Source organism: Rutidosis leptorrhynchoides, chromosome 9, assembly GCF_046630445.1.
Source record: "Rutidosis leptorrhynchoides isolate AG116_Rl617_1_P2 chromosome 9, CSIRO_AGI_Rlap_v1, whole genome shotgun sequence".
NCBI classification, from domain to species: domain Eukaryota; kingdom Viridiplantae; phylum Streptophyta; class Magnoliopsida; order Asterales; family Asteraceae; genus Rutidosis; species Rutidosis leptorrhynchoides.
This window is the reverse complement of record NC_092341.1, coordinates 345,429,590-345,448,275: the sequence shown is the minus strand read 5'-3', so window position 1 is coordinate 345,448,275 and position 18,686 is coordinate 345,429,590. Positions and strand designations below refer to the sequence as shown.

At 37.2% G+C, this 18,686-nt stretch overlaps 1 non-coding gene across 1 annotated transcript; it reads right to left on the bottom strand.

The window, feature by feature from the left end:
- Positions 1-17,913: 17,913 nt before the first annotated feature.
- Positions 17,914-18,020, bottom strand: LOC139869546 (small nucleolar RNA R71). The gene has a single exon (XR_011766154.1). It is a non-coding gene; the product is annotated as a small nucleolar RNA R71 (small nucleolar RNA).
- Between the last annotated feature and the right edge of the window lie 666 nt (positions 18,021-18,686).

The window sequence follows — 18,686 nt, the reverse complement described above, 5'->3', positions numbered from 1 at the left end:
CAAACTTTGGAGGATATGTTACGGGCGTGTATTATTGATTTCGGTGGTAGTTGGGATGAGCACTTACCTTTGGTGGAATTCTCGTACAATAATAGTTATCATACTAGTATCAGGATGCCACCTTACGAGATGCTTTATGGGCGGAGGTGCCGAACTCCGATTTGTTGGGGCGAAGTGGGTCAAAGAGAAATCAGGAGTACCAATTTGGTTTTAGAGACGAATAGCAAGATTGATATGATTCTGACTCATTTGAAAAAGGCCCAAGATAGACAAAAATCTTATGCCGATAAGCGTAGACGATAAATTGAGTTCCAAGAAGGCGACATGATGCTTAAAGTTTCGCCATGGAAAGGTGTTATTCGGTTTCGAAAACGGGGAAAGTTAGCTCCTCGATTTATTGGTCCTTTTAAAATTTTAGCTCGTGTTGGTGAAGTTGCGTATCGTTTGGAATTACCCGAAGAGCTTGCGGGGATCCATAACACATTTCATGTTTCCCATCTCCGTAAGTGTCTTGTGGATGATTCATCATGGGTGCCTTTAGACGAGATTGAGCTAACCAATAACTTAGAGTATATTGAGGAGCCGATTTCTATACTCGATGAGAAGGTCAAAAGGTTGAGAAATAAAGAGGTGAGAACGTTTAAGGTTCAATGGCGTCGTAGTAAAGGTTCTGAGTTTACTTGGGAGCCCGAAGAGTTCATGTTGGTTTACCTTCCCTCTCGTCATGCGACTTGGATCGCGAGGGCGCGATCCGATTCAAGTGGGGGAGAGTTGTAAGACCCTAATATTTATTAAACAGAGATGTATATAGAGTACATGAAGTGTAGGTGACCTTGTGTATTTAAACAGAGGTCAGAGAATGATATGAGCTTGGTGCGCTCAGCGCACACATAGGGGTGCGCGTGGCGCACTCTTCACTGTAGCCGGATTCTGTTCCTTTTTAATCAGATATTTTGAAGGGCTTTTTGGTAATTTCACTTGTGGACGAGTTAAAGCCAGTAGATCAGATCTTGGGGTGTCATTCACTCCAATTCCAACAACCTTATCCTATCCACTTCAATTTTAGAGAGAGAGTGAGATTCTTGTGTGAGAAAGCTCAAGCAAAGGAATAAAGAGCTAGTTTTGAGTCTTAGCTCGAGTTATAAAGTTGTTTATCTCCTCTCTAGCTACGTTTTGGTTGTAGTGGTATGTTCTAACTTCAATTTCCTTACTTTGATTTATGTATGGGTTAGGGTTTGGGTAAATGAAGAACATAAAACCCATATTTAGTGATTTTGGGTGTTCTGGGGTAAGATTGAGCCATGAAGACTCAAGAATGACTAACCTAGGGTTTCAAAGTGTTAATTGGGGTTTATGAGCCTAAATTGGTTAGTTAATTACTAGCACACCTAGATGTTTAGTAAATGGGTGTGTAGACCTTAAAGTGGTCAAATGGGTAATAATTGACCTAATTGAGAAAGATGGGTATGAAATACCCTAATTATGTATTAGTTAGTGTTGTTGGACCTTAATCACTAGCTTTTAGTGATATGTGGTGGTCTTGACATTTAGTGTACGATTTTGGTGAAAATGGGGCATTTAATGCATTAAGTCATTAAATGCACATGTGTAAGTTGTTGGTATTTAGTCCAACTAGTTTGTGTGTTGATCGAGTACTTATTGTATTAGGTACTTTGCTTTGAAGCTCACGGAAGTATAAAACCGTCACTGAATCGTTAAGGTGAGTGGAATAACTATGTGTGTGCATATATAATGTATTTATTTGTGTAGTATGAATGTGGAATTGTTGCGGTGTTCAAGACACCACATTCTAAGTAACGAGTGGTATTGTCGCGGTGTTTAAGACACCACTCATTGGTTTGATTGACATGTGGTATTGTCACGGTGTTTAAGACACCACATTGTCATGGGAGTGAAATTGTCGCGGTGTTCAAGACACCACTCATTGGTTTGATTAACATGTGGTATTGTCGCGGTGTTTAAGACACCACATTGTCATGGGAGTGGAATTGTCGCGGTGTTCAAGACACCACTCATTGTTTTGATTGACATGTGGAATCGTCGCGGTGTTCAAGACGCCATATTGTCATGGGGGTGAGTTAGTCGCGGTGTTCAAGACATCACCCAGGGGATTAGTGATTACGCGGTGTTTAAGTAACACTAATGAATGTTATGAACTTCGACGGTCTTTTCCGAGTACCGTTCCCTAGTATGATTGGTTAACCATGGTTGTGTGAATTTTTGTACTAGCATATTTAATTGTGAACTATATGCTTTTGAAATCGCTAGCTTATTATGATTGCGGATATTGGTATATGCATAATGTTTGCATAGTTGTCGAATTGCTAGCTTGTATGCGGTATTGTGTAAGTGTTTGCAAGTAAGTAGGTTATATATGTTTATGTATAATTATTGCATTCACTAAGCTTTGCTTACCCTCTCGTTGTTTACCTTTTTATAGGCTCGGGTGTTGACAAAGGTAAGGGCGTTCGATTGGATTAGAGATCCCTCTTTGTTTGATAGGGGACGCTTTTGGATGTGTTAGCTTTTGAAGCTTGACCGAGAGTTGGGTAGTTTAACCCCCAAACATCATGCTCTAGTGTCGTTTGGAATTTAAACTAATTCGGTTGAAACTTATACTTTTGTACGAAACTCGTATTACGGCATATGTGGGCCCGGTTTCGTAAAACTTATTTTATTATTGAATCGTGTGAGTTTTAACTATTATATCATGTTGTGAAAAGCATTTCGTCTAAATATGTCGGGAAGTGGGATATCTTTATTTAAAAATGACAATTTCGGACAGAAGCTGATTTGGCCTGTGCGCGCCGCGCACCCTAAGGTGGTGTGCGTGGCGCACCCTTCTGACATAAAAAAAAAATTATTTCCGTATTCGGTTGGTTATTGGTTTGGGTCGTTACATTAATAAAATAAAAAAAATTGTAAGCGAGGAAAAACCCTTCTATGAACTAGCACATTGGGTCCCCGTAGAAAGTAAAACATCAGGTAATCAAGCCCCCCGAGCGCGAGACCTCATACTGGGTGAATTGCATTCAAATAGTGCTGTTTAGAAAAACAATTAAAAATTATTCTCAAATAGTTTTCAACTAGTTTACGAACCCTCGTTTCGCGCCGAGGGTTCGTTTTTCAATGTATTTTATTGCGTTTAGTTTGTAAAATTATTTCGTGGCTAACGATGATGTCGTTGAAGCGCAACTCGAGTCGAACTAAAAGGTATAATCCGTGAAAGATTTAAATGTTATTTTAAATTGACAATATATGTGCATCTCCGCATTTCGCTATGGAATTGTTGACTTTTATAAATTTAACGCAACATTATGAAAAGTACCTCAAATATTTAGCGTTTTTTAAAAACTGTCCTTTTTGCGTATAGTTAGTGACATTGTGTTCCTAAAATTATTTCGAGTTTAACGATGGTGCCGGAAAAATTTAACTCGTTGAGAGCGAGAAGATATGACCCGTTGAATATTTGGGTGGAGTTTATTTAAGATATTTTATGAAAATATGTATTTGACACTTTACCCCCTGTTTGGGGGTCGATTTTAATTTTTGAAAAAAGTGTGAGTTTTTTTTTTTTGAAAAATAAAAAAAGGTGGGAAAAATGGGTAAAAGGACGAAAATGCCCCGATTTCGGTTTTGTCTTAATATAGTAATTTGCATTCAAATAGTAATTTGCATTCAAATATTGTCTGGATTTCGGTTTGGACCATTATTTGATTGGGACATTTTTGACGAGGTTTGGATTAATGGTTTATGCCTTATGGACTGCTGATGTGTATGTTGGAGCCTTGGACATAAATAAATTGCACATGCATAATGCCATTGAACGTTCAAATTGGACGGTTTAACTACTTTTCTTTTGGTGATTGACTTTTGCTGATCACATCCCATATGCGAATGTAAGAGTCCTACTAGTTAGACTCCTCGGTCCAATAAAAGGCCAAAATAGTAAAAGCAAACAAAAATTAAAAGGCCGAAAATAGTAAAAACAAAAAAAAAAAAAAAAAAAAGAATTAACAAGGTAAACTTTCAGTTATGTTTGCAGCAGTTTTTCTTTATCACTCTCTCTCCAAATATCTATACATACATAAACCATTTTTCTATAACTCGTGATGGGATTAACAGCCACCATCGTCATCAAACGCAGGCAACCACCATAAACAATCACCATCGTCATCAAATTCCGGCAACTACCGCCGCCGCAGCCGCCGCCACTCGCCGCTGCAAGTTATCATCAGATTTTGTTTTTAACTTTATTCGGATCAAACTTGTATGAGTGTGTTCAGAAAAAGAAAAGGAATTTAATGGTGGTGATGGCATGGTGTAATTCTTCTAATTTTGAGAGAAAAGATGATTCAAAGTTTAAAGAGGTGTTTGATTATGCAAAAAGAAGAAAGAGAATGGGATGTTGTAGACTGCACAGTGACATTTTTGATGTATTTTTATATTTTTATATTTTTTCACATGGCCCAATGAGCAGACATCCCGGTTCAATTAAATAAACCCGAATGTAAATGTATATATTTTCGGCTATAGATAAAACCAGTAGGTTGAATAGCCACTAAGAAAAATCCACGTAGGATAAGTTCTAACTTAACTATAACTATTAACAATTGATTATTACTCCCTCTCTAGCAACATTTAATTAAAATATTTTTATTTCTTTTATATATACTTTAATAAAATTTATGTAAATAAAAACATGTTTAAAGTCCCGTACAATTATATAAATTTTATCAAATAATACTTAAAATGAGCAAAGATATTTTAAGTTAAAATTAGTATGAAAAGAGTTGAAAATTCAAAAACAAACTATTAAATAGAAATGAAAGAAATAACTGTTGATTATTAATTAACTATAAATATTAAAATTAGAATATATATATATATATATATATATATATATATATATATATATATATATATATATATATATATATATATATATATATATATATATATATATATGCAGGATCAATGGGGAAGTAACCAATCGGGGGGAAGCGGGGGGAAGCAAATTTTTTTTTTTTCGTTTTTTTTTAATTTTTTTTTTCGGGCATCAAGATCACACAAAAATATGAACATTTAGAAGAGACACTTCGTGATGAATATTATTATTTAGGCGGGAAAACGATCGACAAAAATAACATTCAAGATAATATTATTCGTGAAGAATATGAACGTTTTTTTTTCTTCATGTTTTGTGAAGTAAAATTTAGCCCGATTTAGAGTTTAGGGTTTAGGGTTTAGGGTTTGGTGTTTTGGGTTTATTCCATAAACCCAAAACACCAAACCCTAAACCCTAAACCCTAAACCCTAAACCTTAAACCTTAAACCGTTCGTGTTAAAAACTCAATCTAAATCCTAAATCTAAACCCTAAACCCTAAATTTCTAAACCCTAATATCTAAACCCTATAAATCCTAATATCTAAACCCTAATATCTAAACTCCAATAGCTAAACCCTCAAAATACGCTCGAAAAACACGATAATTGTTATATATTACTTCTTCGAGCGTTTTCCCGCCAAAATAAAAATATTTATCACAAAGTGTCTCTACTAAATGTTCATATTTTCATCTCATCTATAATGTTCGTGAACAAAGTTTTTTCAAAAAACGAAGAAAAAAAAGTTTTTGCTTCCCCCCGCTTCCCCCCGAATGGTTACTTCCCTCTTGATCCTACCAATATATATATATATATATATATATATATATATATATATATATATATATATATATATATATATATATATATATCAAAAAATCCTTATCTAAATAATCATGAAAAAAGAAAGAGTTAATTATACTATTGATCCCTGTAGTTTACTTCAAATTATATCGATAGTTCTTTTCTTTCAAAAATTATACCGATAGTCCCTATTATGGTTTTTAAAATGTAGAGCGGTGGTCCAAATTTTGCTTATATAGTCCTTTGTACTAACGGTCATTTTAAAAAATCTTGTTAAGTCAGATCAAGTGCAATGCATGTGAGGGTAATACAGTCTTTTTCTCTTTGCCTTTTCTTTCTTCGTTTCACATTCTTTTATCTTTACTTCATGTACAGTTGTACACCCATATAAACCCTAATTCTAAATTAAATCTTAAAAAAACAAATTTAATTATTATTCAGTGAGAAATGAAACATAAATGTCATTCAACATCACTTGGTTGGTTTTCAAACCAGGATTTTGATAAGGCTGGAAAATCCATTCAAAAATATTTTCAAAACTCGACGCACTTTTTAATTTCATCGAAAATCACTTGCTGGTTCATCTCAGACGCGTTGTAATTGAACACCACAATCGCTGCTATTTACCAGCACAATTTTGAATTCACTTATTCCAACAAATTTATACAACCCATTTCATCTCATCGTCATTTTTACGTGAAATACACAATCCAATCCAAGATATAATATTTTTTTTTGAAAGGCAGAAAATTTTATTACTCGAGATAAAAGAACATCGCAAGGTACATAATTGTTACATCACCAAGCAAAAGGATACCGAGCTAGAATCCTAATCCGAATAAATACAAAAGAATAAAGGTTACTCGACTTAGGAAAAAGAAAAAACTAGTATTACATAATTAGAGACCGCGGGTTATGCAACCAATCATGCCAATCAATTCTCAATCCCTTGCAACGCTTCGCGACCCATTCATAGCTCTTAACTTGAATCTCGCTAACCGCATTCGGAGTTGTCCATGAGTTTTTCTTGAAAATCTTTTGGTTCCTATTTTTCCAAATAAGGTAACCGCAAATCCATTCAACCGCTTGCCATAGTTTACCACCCAATTCGGAACAACCCCTAGGGACCAAACTACTAAGAAGAGAATCAAAAGCTAGATTGACCGAATCAAAACCCCACCACTCTCGAACCTTCTCCCATATTATACGGACATGAGGACATAAGAGAAGTGCATGTTTTACCGACTCTAAATCTCCATCGCAAAGAGGACAAAGAACGGAGTTGAGGTCAACGCCCCTCTTGTCAAGTTCACATAAAACGGGTAATCTTTCTCTTTTTACTCTCCACACAAAAACTTCAACTTTTTTCGGGACCAAATTATTTTTCATGGTCTTTAAAGAATTACTTCTTGGAGGATACACTTTTGTCATGATATGTTTTGTTAGCTTTTTCGTGGAAAAAATCCCGGACCCGCAAAGCTTCCAAGAAAATGAGTCGTTTTTCTCCGGATCCATTACCAATGAAGATGATAGTAACTTTTCTAGATTTTCTAACTCATTTCTTGTACGCCCCGACACCGGTCGAGACCACTCCCATGAAAAGATTACCTCTTCGCCATCACGACGTAAACGATCGCCAACCGAAGCATTGGGGTTTGATTCTAATCGCACTAGTCTCTTGAAAGTCTCCTTGAGTGGCTTGTCCAAAATCCAAATGTCATCCCAAAAATTTGTGTTGTAACCGTTGCCAATCACCTTCGCGAATGAGTTGGAGAATTCGACACCTAAGTTGTTTATCTCGAGCCCTGCTTTGACAATATTACTCCAAATAGAATTGTTAGTACTCCAAATAGAATTGTTAGCAAAAAAAATCCCCCCCGAGATAAGAGACCCCGACACCCCATAAATACTCTTAATAATTTTAACCCACAAAGAAGTGGTTTCGGTAAAAAACCTCCACCACCACTTGCCGATTAAAGCCAAGTTTTTGAAATTAAGTGACCCCAAATTAAGTCCGCCATCCCCCCGAGGAAGGATGACATCATCCCATTTTACCCAAGAAATTTTAGAACACTCACCCGACCCGTCCCAAAAAATTTGCGTCTCACACTCTCAAGAATTTTGAGCACGGAAGGCGGAGCACGGAAGAGTGAAAAGTAATACAACGGTAGGCTATTAAGAACCGCATTCACCAGAGTCAAACGTCCACCGAAGGATATCGTACGCGCTTTCCAATCCGACAACCTTTTCTCAAATTTATCAATCACCGGTTTCCAATTCCTAAGTTTCCTCATGTTTGCCTCAACCGGAAGTCCAAGGTAAGTCATCGGTAAGGATCCCATATTACAACCAAACAAACATGCCATACGCTCAACCTCCTTCTTATCAACACACACCCCGTAAAGGCTACTTTTATTGTAATTTACCTTCAAACCGGAACTTAACTCGAAGCACTTTAAAAGTTTCATTAGGCTCTCAACATTTTCAAAACTCCATTTGCCAAAGAAGATAGTATCATCGGCGTATTGTAAGTGGGATATTGGTATCTTATCAACACCAATTTCTACGCCCTCAAAAAGGTTATTATGAACCGCCGATTTTGCAAGACGATTGAGCCCCTCCACCGCAATAATGAAAAGAAAGGGAGATAACGGATCTTCTTGCCTAACACCCCTTCCAAGTTTGAATTCTTTTGTTGGGGAGCCATTAACGAGAACCGAGATAGAAGCGGATTTAAGGCATGTGTAACAGACTGAAACCCGGGCTAGTTGTAAGTGGACTATTTTGCCCTTAGGATTTGTGTAAGTCTTAAGTGCTTTTTATTTAAATTATTTAATTAGTGTTTTATTATATTTGTGTTGTGTCCAGTTTGTGACAAGGGTCCCAGAACAGGTTTGTTTATTTTATTTGGACCTCGTTTGGGTTACCTAATCCTGTACGAAAGATATCTGATAACTGGTAAATACCCGTGTGTTGCACAGTATGGGAATTAATCCCAAATATGTGACTAGTGTACTGCCTTCTTCTTTCCATTTCTAGAATTTTCCCACACACACACCCGTACCTTCATCCCTCCCACCTAACCAAACCCTAATTCTCCATTGTTGATCTTGAGCTCGAATTGGTCTTGAAATCACGTTCTTTATACTCTACTGATTCTTTTAAGGTATGAATCATGAGCTTTCATGATCAATTTAGTGTTAAAATGGTGTTTTTAAGTGTATTTGTTCATAAGCTTGATTTTGTGTCAAAATCCATGGATTTGATGTTGTTATGGTCAAAAATTTATGGGTTTATAGTCTATAACATGTAGTAATTGAGTTGTGGTAAGTTTTGGTGTCGAAAACGAGCTCTAGATCGAGTTTTGGTGAATTTAGCTTGAAGTCCGTAGGTTGTGTTCAGAATCTGCAGATGATGAACACAGTCGGCCGACTGTCGGTCGACAGTCGACCGACTGGCTAGTGAACCGACCGACTGAGTTCGACTTTCGGCCGATTGTGGTGATACCAAATAAGTCGACCGATTGGGAAATTCAGTCGACCGGTTGTGTCAAAAGTCGACCGACTGTCTATGTCAGTCGACCGATTGAGGAGACAGTCGACCGACTGTGTGTACAGGGCAGAATGTTTTACCAAAGTGCCTTTTTTCTAGCCGTTATGCTGCCCGTTTATATTTTGGTGTTCAGGATGTAAATTTTGAAAGTGCACAAGTGTTAAGCATGAAAATTTTAGCGGACGCATTTTTTTATGAATTTGCTATAATTCGCTGTCAGTGTGTCTAATCTTGATGGGAACACTATTCTAACTTGGTTTTTGTTGTTCTCAGGAGATAAGGACAAGGAAGAAGCTTAGAAATAATAACTGAGCAGTTGCTGGTAATTGGTGAGTGGGTCTATCTACGGATAGAGTTTAAGTAGCATATCATGCTACTGTGGTTGACTCTTTTACCATGCATAGTGTAGGAATTGCCATGATAGAATAATATCGTTTGCCTGATGTTGTATGTGAATTATGTGTACACTGTGTGAATGGCACCAGTCGGGCCTAGGGAGACTGGGGACTCGACACCGTGCCTAGGAGAGGTTAGAGTCCGTATGAGGTCAACCGTGCCTAGGGGAGGTTGGGTCCATAGGCTACTAATTGTGGAGTATAGTGTGAATGATGCATCCCCTGCATCTGGATAACTATACTGTTAATTGAGTAGCAGGGACTATCGGTAGACTCAGGCCCGATCAGCTGGGAGTCGTGTGCTCGTACAAGCCGCCGATCCTCGTATTGTCTTATTGTATGCTATTTGGTAGTTAGCATGTGTTGTTGTTAGTATATAGCTTGTGTGTGACTTAAGCTATATCTGTTAGATAGATTCCATTCACTTAGCGGTGCGCTAATCCCCTACATATTCTCCCCTTGCAGGTTTAGGTACTGCTAGTCGGGAAGGGTGCTATTGCAGAAGACATGTTTGACAACCCAACTCTGATGTGGACTTTTGTATAAATAATGTTTTGTGATAACGTAACACCGTTGTGTAAACTTAAACGTAATGACGTGACTTATATTGTGTTTGTTAATAAAGTCTTTCGCTGTGTATTTAAAAAAAAAAATGGCCGGTGTTACAAGTTGGTATCAGAGCATGGTTTGGCAGCAAGTGTGTGCGTATACTTTGTTCCCAAACCCTGAGGCAAGTCAAACATGTCTGTGGGAGTGGGGGGCTAAGTGAAAATAGGATACGTGTGTTAGTTGTGATTGCACTAACTGTTATCCACTAAGCTTTTATGTAAGCTGTTTTGTAGCACAGGTATGGCTGATAGAAACGCAACTGGCCCATCCAACCCCGGAACATTTAGAGCACCAGAAGAGGGTGTTGAGTCTGATGATGATCAGAGTAGTTACATCCTTCAATTAGAAAGTAAGTTAAAAGAGGCTGAGGACAAAATTAATGAGCTTGAATTGGCAAGGCATTCTGGAAATGATGATACACCACCTGGATTCCCAACCGCGCAATCCCAAACGATACCTAATGTGCACCAGAACCAGTTTCAGAATCAAGTACCTAACCAATACTATATGCCACCACAAAACACTTTTACTTACCAAAATCCCATGATGATGAACCCGTACCAAATGCAAATGTTCCAACAACCTTACATGCAACCACCCAAAAGATGTACTTATAAGAACTTCCGTGATTGCAAACCCTCTGAGTTTTCTGGAAGTACTGATCAGACTGTAACTCTCAATTGGTTGCGAGAAATTGAAAGGGTATTTGAAGCGTGCCAGTGTGAACCCGAGCTGAAAGTGACATATGCTAGTCGAATGTTGAAAGGTAGGGCTATGATTTGGTGGGATTCCTTGATTTCCAGTATACCGAAAGAACAAGTGAGTATGATCACTTGGGAGCAGTTTCATGGAAAGGTGTGTGAACAGTACTGTAATCCGTTTGATATGAACCGAATCAAGACTGAGTTTCTTGAAATGAAGATGACACCTCAAATGACGATCGACGAGGTAGTAGAGAAGTATATGGATAAACTAAGGTTTGTACAACAGTGGGTGCCAGACGAAGCGTCTCGTATACAACATTTTGTTAATATCATTTTGCCAGAGTACCGAACTTTTGTTAGAACGGCTACGTCGTTGTCTCAAGCGGTTGTGATGGCTAAGATGGTAGAAAGTGATGTTCAGGCCGCCAGAAATAGAATGTTTGGTAATATGCTACAACAAGGTGGGCAAGTATCTGGTCAATCGGGATCTAAATCCAAGAAGTCTAGTGGGTTTAAATCGAAGGGTAAAAGTGGTCAGAGTAGTTCTGGATCTGGATCAGGTAAAGGGAATTGGTGTCACACGTGTCGATCTTCTCACAGTGGTCAGTGTTCTGAGGCTACAAGAAGATGCTTAAAGTGTGGTGTGATTGGGCATGAGTCTTCAGCATGTCCGTATCCGAATAGTGTGTGTTGGAGTTGTCATAAACCAGGGCATCGTGCAGTTAGTTGTCCGTCGAAAAGTGGTAGTTCCGGGGCAGGGTCAGGGGCGCGTTCAGCATCAGCCGTAGGGTCAACTGCCTCGAGTGGGCAGAAGAGGAAGAACCCTCCAACAGCAGAGGCTAGAGCTTTTCAGATGTCAGTTGAGAATGCTGTGGCAACCGACGAAGTGATCACCGGTATGTTTCTAATCAACTCAATACCTGCTCGTGTATTGTTTGATTGTGGTGCCAATAGGTGTTTTATGTCCCTAGATTTCTATGCTAAGTTGAATTTACCAGCTAATGTGTTACCCAAGCCGGTTAGTGTAGAAGTAGCCGATGGTAAGATCACACCAGTCACAACATATGTGTCTGGGGTTTGTATAGAGATTGAAGGGAAGTCTTTCCCGGTGACTTGTTTAGTGTTACCTATTCCTAGCTTTGATGTAGTATTAGGAATGGATTGGTTGAGCTCGCTTAGGGCTAATATTAAGTGTGATAGGAAAATGATTACCTTTCGTTCGACCGATGGAACCCGTGTTGTGGCCCGAGGGGAGCGGGGCGGGTATAATTTTCCGTTGATAACCATGATGAAAGCGAAAAAGTCGATGGAAAAGGGTTGTGATTCGTTTTTTGTGTATGTGATTGATGCGAAGAAAGAAAAGAGAACAGTGGCCGATATTCCAGTAGTATCAGAATTTCCCGAAGTGTTCCCAGATGAGTTACCAGGTCTGCCGCCGGTAAGGGAAGTCGAATATAATATTGAGTTGGTTCCTGGAACAACTCCAGTTGCAAAAGCTCCATACCGATTAGCGCCGTCTGAAATCCGTGAAATGATGTCACAGATTCAAGAGTTATTAGATCGTGGGTTTATCCGACCGAGTTCTTCACCGTGGGGTGCTCCGGTATTGTTTGTTAAAAAGAAAGATGGGTCAATGCGTATGTGTATTGATTATCGTGAATTGAACAAAAGAACTGTGAAGAATAAGTATCCGTTACCTCGAATAGATGATTTGTTCGATCAGTTACAGGGTGCTTCATTCTTTTCTAAGATAGACTTACAATTCGGATATCATCAGGTTCGTGTTGCTGAATCAGATATACCGAAAACAGCGTTCAGAACAAGGTATGGTCATTATGAATTTCTTGTCATGCCTTTTGGGTTGACGAATGCGCCAGCAGTCTTCATGGATCTAATGAATAGAGTGTGTCGTCCATTCTTAGATAAGTTTGTGATTGTGTTTATTGATGACATATTGGTGTATTCGAAAACAGAGAGTGAACATGCTGAACATCTGAGGTTGGTTTTGAACTTGTTAAAACGTGAGCAACTATTTGCAAAATTTTCAAAGTGTGAATTTTGGTTACGTGAAGTGCAGTTTTTGGGTCATGTGATTTGTACCGAGGGTATAAAAGTTGATCCGACAAAGATAGAAGCGGTAATGAATTGGAATTCTCCGAGGACTCCGACTGAGATTAAGAGTTTTCTGAGATTGGCTGGTTATTATCGCAGGTTTATCAAAGATTTCTCTAAAATAGCGGGTCCATTGACTAAGTTGACACGTAAAGATGTAGCCTTTCGATGGACTGACGAACAGGAAAAGGCTTTTCAGATATTGAAACAGCTACTGTGTCAGGCACCAGTGTTAGCTTTACCAGAAGGTTCAGACGACTTCGTGGTATACTGTGATGCATCATATGCTGGGTTGGGTTGTGTCTTAATGCAGAGAGATAAAGTAATCGCCTACGCCTCGCGACAGTTGAAAGTTCATGAGAAGAATTATCCAGTGCATGATCTTGAAATGGCTGCAGTAGTGTTTGCTTTGAAACTGTGGAGACATTATTTGTATGGAACTCATTGTGTTATTTGTACAGATCATAAGAGTTTGCAATATATCTTCTCACAGAAAGAATTGAATATGCGTCAGAGACGGTGGCAAGAGTTGATCAAAGATTATGATTGTGAAATTAAATATCATCCGGGTAAGGCAAATGTGGTTGCAGATGCGCTAAGTCGTAAAAAGTCAAGTGAAAATGTGAAATTCCTTCGTTTGAATATAACTTCAGATTTGATTAACAGCTTAAGAACCGTTCAAGCCTGTGCTTTGGAGGACGAACATATTAAATATGAACAAATGATCAAACTAAAAGTGGACTTAAGTGATGACTCACGTGGACTAAAGACTTTAAACAATCATGTTTGGGTACCTAAGCTTGGAGATTTGAGGGATTTAATTATGACAGAAGCTCACAAATCCAAATTGACAGTACATCCGGGTAGTAATAAGATGTATCATGATTTGAAAGCAGTGTATTGGTGGCCGACAATGAAAACAGATATCGCTCGATATGTTGAAAAGTGTCATATATGTGCTCAAGTGAAGGCAGAACATCAGAAACCTTATGGTTTGCTACGTCAGTTACAGATTCCAGAGTGGAAATGGGAACATATAGCGATGGATTTTGTGACCAAACTACCAAGAACTCAGAAACGACACGATATGATTTGGGTAATAGTGGATCGTCTAACTAAAAGTGCTCATTTTCTTGCTACTCGTGAAACAGCTTCGTTAAGTGAGTTAGCCGAATTGTATGTTAAAGAAATAGTTAGTCGACATGGCGTGCCATTATCGATCGTTTCAGACAGAGATTCCAGATTTGTGTCGAATTTTTGGAACAGTCTTCAACAGAATTTGGGTACACGTGTGAATTTAAGTACAGCTTATCATCCTCAGACAGATGGTCAGAGTGAAAGAACGATACAGACTTTGGAGGATATGTTAAGGGCTTGTGTGTTAGAATACGGTGGTTCGTGGGATACCCATTTACCGTTGGTCGAATTTGCGTATAATAATTCATATCATTTGAGTATAGGGATTGATAAGGCTAAAAAGGAACATATATTTCATAGCAAAATCCCCCAAGAAAGACAAGATTTTAGTTGCAATTGTTCCATTTTCAAGTGATATTCGTTTATATTAAATAAGTGCGAAGACAAAAGGCGAAAACGACGAATTAAAGACACAAAGGTCCAAAAAGCTCAAATATACAAGATACAAATAAAAAGGTTCAAATTATTGATGAAGAACGTCTAAAAATGACAAGAGTACAAGTTGCGGAACGCAAAGTACACGATATAAAATAATACGAAAGGACGTCCGAAAATCCGGAACCGGGACCCGAGCCAAGAAGAAACGCCCGACGCAATGGACCAAAAATATCTAGTCTACTATGCACATAAATATAATATAATATATAAATAATTATTAAAATTATTTATATTTTATATATATTTAATAAATATGTCGACGAACAAGAAGACAAAAGATATGTGAGCTGTCCAGCGTGGCCATGCGAGTCGCATGGAAAATAGGCATAAACCCATGCGAGTCGCATGGCAGTAAAAATCTGGCCAAATGCCTATAAAAAGGCAGTTTATGCACGAACTCAAACACATCTTTTTCTTTTCCTTCTCTGTAAACATATAACATAAATAAATAATTATAATTTTAATTATAATTTTAATAATTATGATTTAGTTTAGTATTGTAACAAATGATTTACGGGTTTTAAGTCAAGACTCTGCCCGTGTAATACTACGATATTAATACCCACTGTAAGTTATGTTTTTCCTTTTTAATTTAATGTCTCGTAGCTAAGTTATTATTATGCTTATTTAAAAACGAAGTAATCATGATGTTGGGCTAATTACTAAAATTGGGTAATTGGGCTTTGTACCATAATTAAGGTTTGGGCAAAAGACCGACACTTGTGGAAATTGGACTATTGACTATTAATAGATGGGGGGTATTGTCTAATTGAGTGACAACTCATTGGAGTCTGTCGAACCTATCTTCAAATTAATTATCCTAATAATTAATAATGATTATGGTTGTCCTATTTAGTGACGTTCATATGGAATCTATTATAATCATTTAATTAATTATTCGGGTTGGGTAATTGATTATTCAAATTGATCAAGTGGGTAAATTAATATTCATATCTAATCAAAACAGGGGTAGATTACATACAGTGATAACTGGTGTAATTGTTGACAGAAGTGATAACTGCGTCACAGTTTAAATCCTTAATTAGTTGGAATATTTGACTTCGGGTATAAGGGTAATTTGACGAGGACACTCGCACTTTATATTTATGACCGATGGACTATTATGGACAAAAACCAGATAGACGTATCAAATAAACTAGGACAAAGGACAATTAACCCATGGTAATAAATTAAAATCAACACGTCAAACATCATGATTACGGAAGTTTAAATAAGCATAATTCTTTTATTATATTTCTCATCGTATCTTTATTTACTGTCATTTTATTACTCGCAATTTTATTTACTGTCATTTTATTTATTGTCATTATTTTACGCACTTTAATTATCGTCATTTATCTTTGCGCTTAAAATATAGAATCGACAAACCGGTCATTAAACGGTAAAACCCCCCTTTTATAATAATATTACTACTTATATATATATATATTTATATAAATATAGTTTTATAAAAATATAGTACGTAATCACTAGCTCCCTGTGGAACGAACCGGACTTACTAAAAACTACACTACTCTACGATTAGGTACACTGCCTATAGTGTTGTAGCAAGGTTTAGGTATATCCCATCCGTAAATTAATAAAACTTGTGTCATATTTTGTAGTATTTCCTAGTAAAAATAATACTATTTCGTACCCTCACGCTACATCATCAAGTTTTTGGCGCCGCTGCCGGGGAGCACTAAAACGCTATATTTTTAATTTATATTTGCAAAAAAAAAAAAAAAAAAAAAAAAAAAAACGTAAAAAAAAAAAAAAAAAAAAATTATAAAAAAATATATTTTTAAGATTTTGTGTATAACAAAAAAAAAAAAATTTTTTAGTTTTATTACCTTTATATTTTTAGACTATATTCGCAACTTTTAGTATTAAGTTTAGTTTTGCCATAGTTATTTTTACTTCTAGAATTTTTAGTTTTGCCGTAAAATCCCTTAAGTGCTTTTTCTTTAGACTAAGATTTAGGTGCCTTAAAATTTTGCGACGCCATTTTTCGTGCTATTTTCTTATTTCGTATTTTTCGACGCCTTTTACCTATGTATCAATTACAATTCCAATTAGTGATCTCCATTTGTAGCTTTAATTTTAAGATAGTGATCGTTATAAGGTTGGATTAACCGCGTGTTTACAAACCACTCTTCGTCTTTTTCATTTTTCGACATTTTTCGACGCGTAATCTTTTTCTTTCTTATTTCTCGCCATTCTAGTTTTTAGGACTTAGATTTTTTTCTACTTCTTCTCTAAATTTCTTAAAATTACGAAAATTTATTTTAAGTGGTTAAATTGATAGACATCAAAATTTTCTGGTTCGTAGTAATAGTTGGATTTGTACGTGGACCGGGTTATTGGAGCCAAACAGTACTCAATTATATTGAGACCAAACGAATCCTGCCCCTCTGCTGCATCTTTTGGCTATTCGAAACGTGGGCAAAATCAGAAAAGTCTATTGATTGGACAACTTATATAAGTTTTTCTTATTTTTATAACTAATAGGATATTCTGTGAATGCACCGAGCAAAACGTTCACCACCTTTCATACGTTCACCACCTGTAACTAGATCAAGACATTTAGCAAATATTGTCGCCGTTGATTTTTCTTTAGAATCGTCATCTAGTCGAACAAGAACTCCAACTCAAATTTCCGATAATCCATCTTTTGAACCCGACTTCACAATTAAGAACCCGGAGCATATTCAAGGACAATTCCAAGATCTTGAACCACTAATTATTCCTCCTGAGCCACAAACCATTAAATCAGAATCCTCTAGTGATTCGTATTCAACAAATTCAATTATGGAAGTAACGGAACCTCTAAGTATGGAAGATCGAATGAGAGCCACACGCACGGGCCAAGGTCACGCCATTATTAAGCCAGAAGTTAATGCGCCAGATTATGAAATCAAAGGACAAATTCTACACATGGTAACTAACCAATGCCAATTCAGTGGTGCACCGAATGAAGATCCTAACGAACACCTTCGTACGTTTAAAAGAATTTGTACACTATTCAAAATCCGAGAAGTGGAGGATGAACAGATATATCTCATGTTATTTCCCTGGACTTTAAAGGGAGAAGCCAAAGATTGGTTGGAATCGTTACCTGAAGGGGCGATTGACACATGGGATGTCTTAGTTGAAAAATTTCTTCAAAGATTCTTTCCGGCATCTAAAGCCGTGAGACTTCAAGGAGAAATTGTTACGTTCACACAAAAGCCAAATGAAACATTATATGAGGCGTGGACAAGATTCGGAAGGATGTTGAGAGGATGTCCTCAACACGGTTTAGACACTTATCAAATAGTACAAATATTCTACCAAGGTGTCAACGTTGCTACACGAAAAGACATCGACATAACAGCTGGTGGTTCCATTATGAAGAAAACCGCAACTGAAGCTTACAAAATTATTGATAACACAGCCTCCCACTCTCATGAGTGGCATCAAGAAAAAGATATTTTTCGTTCATCTAAAGCGGCTAGAGCCGATTCTAGCCATGATTTTGATTCCGTTTCCGCAAAAATAGATGCTTTCGAAAGACGAATGGAAAAGATGAATAAAGATATTCACGCAATACGAATCAGTTGTGAGCAATGCGGTGGACCACACTTAATGAAAGACTGTCACATTGAACAAACGATGGAACAACGTGAGAATGTTGTCTACATGAACCAAAGGCTGGAAAATAGTTATCAGAATAATTATCAACCGCCAAGGCCAAACTTCAATCGAAATCAAAACATTCTTTACAATCCAAAAGGACCCGACAATAACTCGTATAACCAACAAGGTCCGAATAACCAACCAACTCAAAACAACACTTTCAATCAACAAAGACCTGGCTTGTATAAACCACCACAACAAACCGACGAGAAGAAGTCAAATCTGGAAGAAGTGGTATTTAAGCTAGTTGAATCTCAAACACAATTTATTGAAACTCAAACCCAAACGAA